Genomic DNA, 3,457 nt, shown 5'->3' on the forward strand with positions numbered 1-3,457 from the left:
CTAGCGAAGGCCATTGCTTTCTTTGTAACCTAACATTTTATATTGGACAAATATATCAAAACTAGAAACCTAACATTGTATATAGGACAAATATATCAACTATTGACTTATTCAATGCAGTATGAATTAATATAAACTTTTATAGTGAAATAAGAAACTATTTTTAAGGCACTGTTATGCTTTGAAATGCCAATTTTAGCCGGACTTAACAGGTATTATTGTATGAGGTTAGTGGACACCAGGGTTGGCGATTTTTTTTTTTTTTTTTAATATAAAAAATCTATTTTTTTTTATTTAAATCAGATTTATTTGATTTTTTTTTCTAGATTTTAAATATTGTGGGATTGCTATCTAATATGCGATCTGATTGCTAAAGGGCATTTTTAGCATATCAATATAAGGAGCAGTGTTATATAGACTTGCCACAAGTATACAAAGAACGGTATAAGCCGTATGTGACCACGATATGCTCAGGTTCACTGGAATCCTCCAAGAGTTTTCTCATCTTGGTGACATTTGCTGCATTGTCTGTCACAACACTTACAATGTGACAACCAAAATCTTGTTCAGCCTTCTTGATCGAATTTTGTACAAGTTGTAGAAGATATTCAGCAGTGTGAGGTTTCCTTGATGTGTCTATTGTGTCAACTAAATAAATCTGACCAGTGGATGTTGTTAGAGTGACACATATTATGGGCTCATTATGGATGTTAGACCACCCATCAATTGAAAGACATACAGTTTCATTATTCAGGTCATCTGCACACTTTTTATATTCCTTTTCATACACATGATCCAAGTACTTATCAGCAATATCTTTTCTGGATGGAGGAATATAACCTGGCCTCAGGTTCTGAACCATCTTGAGAAACTGAGGATGCTGAACAAGACGAAATGGTGAATGTGTAGCAAATATCTTTCTTGCAACTTCTTTGTCGAGATTTTCCTTTTGAGAGGCTGAAGTTTTTATGATAAATCTGTCCAGAGATGTTGATGAATTTATTTGAGATGAAAATGATTTAGTAGAAGTGGCGCCTGTGGAGGAGTCTGATAGTGACCTTTTTAATGGTGGAGTCAGGTTTGCAGATAATTCAAGTGGAGCCGATGATGAAGGGATTGAAGCTGTTGATACAGATCCTGAAATGGAAACAGAAAATTTTAGCATATTGCATAATTCATAAATGAATAAATAAATTAATGAATGCAGTGTGATTTAGGCTATTTTTGAGTACAGTAGTTATTTTTTTAGATAATGATCATATTCACACAAGCCACTAAATTATTTGGAAATAATTAACAGGATATGAAATAGGTGGGCTTGGAATTTAGCCCACACAGGATTCAGTCCACTTTTAAATTCACTAGAAATAATGTGTTAGTTGGGTTAGGTTAGGCTAAATCCCTTTGAGCTGAATCCCGTGTGGGCTGAATTCCAATGGAACCTATGAAATATATTACACAATGTTGAATGAAATGAATAACAATAATCTAAGCCCCAAAGTTGAGTGGATACAGTATATTACAGTGATATAGTCATCACCCAGATTTAGAAGTTATGAAGTTGAAGTATCATCTCTTTAGGCCTTCACATTTTTATTGCACATGCTCTCCATTGTTCACAAAATTTATATAATTGCGTATGAAAATGGAGAAATGCACACAGTATAAGTAAAATTATTTACCTGGGTCATCAATTTCTTCTGTATGCTGTGGCAGACCTTGGCATTTATCTCTGTGAGATTTTAATCTTCACACGATGCCCTGTAGCTCCTGGCTGCAGTCTTTCCATTTCGCTCGGTACCCTTTGCCAGAAGTTGTTGGTAGTTTTTCAAAATAATTCCAGACAGGATAATTTTTTTCTGCCTGAAGGAACCACTCTGCCAGATCCAGAAGACATCCTTCCCGGTTGATTCCAAAGAAGCAAATGACTCAGTGAGAAGCTGCTTACCTAGAACAAGTTTCAACAAGAATCTTGTTGAAACTTGTTGTGGGCTGCACAGTGATATATACTACATGTAGGCTTGTACCGTTCTTTGTATACTTTCTATATAACACTGGTCCTTATATTGATATGCTAAAAATGTCCTTTAGCAATCAGATAGCAATCCCACAATATTTAAAATCTATAAAAATCTATCTAAATCAAATAAATCTGATTTAGATAAAAAAAATCTATTTTCTATATTTTTTAAAAAGATAAAAAAATCGCCAACCCTGGTGTCCACTTACCTCATACAATAATACCTGTTAGGTCCGGCTAAAATTGGCATTTCAAAGCATAACGGTGCCTTAAAAATAGTTTCTTATTTAACTATAAAAGTTTATATTAACTTATTCTGCATTGAATAAGTCAATAGTTGATATATTTGTCCTATATACAATATTAGGTTTCTAGTTTTGATATATTTGTCCAATATAAAATGTTAGTTTAAAAAGAAAGTAATGGCCTCCGCTAGACGACCCAGGGATCTGGGGTTCGCACGTCCTGTGTAATAGTAGTCCTTGATATATTTATATATATATACATATATATATATATATATATATATATATATATATATATATATATATATATGTGTGTGTGTGTGTGTGTGTGTGTGTGTGTGTGTGTGTGTGTGTGTGTGTGTGTGTGTGTGTGTGTGTGTGTGTGTGTGTGTGTGTGTGTGTGTGTATATGTGTGTGTGTACGTGTGTGTATGTGTATGTGTGTATGTATACATATATGTCCAAAAATATAGAAGCACTGTTAAAGTACTGTACAGTTCATAACAACAACACTGAAAAAAGAACACCAAACAGAAACGTGAGAATTCAGGAAAGTCTCCACCTCTGTGTTTCACTCTACTCTTTCCCTTCCTCCGCGCTACTGTTGTGACCACCCCCTCCTTCACCCCCCCTCACCTTCCCCCCCACCCCCCAACACCTCCCCCGCTCTCTTTGAGTGCCAAGAGCCACCATCAGATCACCCAGGTAGGTGCCCGCGGAAGCCGACAAGATCTACCTTCCCCATTACTCCTCTCTTTCTCTCTCTCTCTCTTTTTTTATATATCCTTCTCTCTCTCTCTCTCTCTGTGTGTGTGTGTGTCTCTCTCTCCTCGCCTACCCTATCCGCCCCTCCTTCCTCATCTGGCTCCGCTTTGGTGGGGGGAGATACTGTACCGTCGTGGCATTTCGTGTGTTGCCCCCAAAACTCCTGAAGTAACTGTTCTTTGTCGATGAGTTCTTCGCCTAAGAGCCGTATGGTGTCTTCTTCTTGACGAGAGCAGCTCTTGACGTCGTGATTCTTTTGGCGAAAGTCTTTCGTATGCTGAAAACTTGAGAGAAGCAACTGCTTGACTTGTGTGACCATCATCCCGAAAAAAAAAACCCAGTTCAATACCCTTCTTTGGGTAGAGTGCAATTTGCAAAAGTGTTCACTGAAATATGACTAAACTGAACAAAAGTGAAGATGATGTTTG

General features: G+C 36.7%; 1 protein-coding gene across 4 annotated transcripts in view; it reads left to right on the plus strand.

The window, feature by feature from the left end:
* Positions 1–2,919: 2,919 nt before the first annotated feature.
* LOC143028137 (uncharacterized) overlaps positions 2,920–3,457 on the plus strand; it is a 38,101-nt gene continuing 37,563 nt past the window's right edge. For 2 of the 4 annotated variants that reach the window (XM_076189788.1, XM_076189790.1), the window contains exon 1: positions 2,981–3,457. This exon is cut by the window's right edge and continues 129 nt beyond it. The gene's annotated coding sequence lies outside the window, so the exon portion shown is untranslated. The other 2 variants (XM_076189791.1, XM_076189789.1) reach the window with 2 other exon arrangements.

This window comes from Oratosquilla oratoria, chromosome 9, assembly GCF_046742065.1.
Source record: "Oratosquilla oratoria isolate Oo_2021 chromosome 9, ASM4674206v1, whole genome shotgun sequence".
NCBI classification, from domain to species: domain Eukaryota; kingdom Metazoa; phylum Arthropoda; class Malacostraca; order Stomatopoda; family Squillidae; genus Oratosquilla; species Oratosquilla oratoria.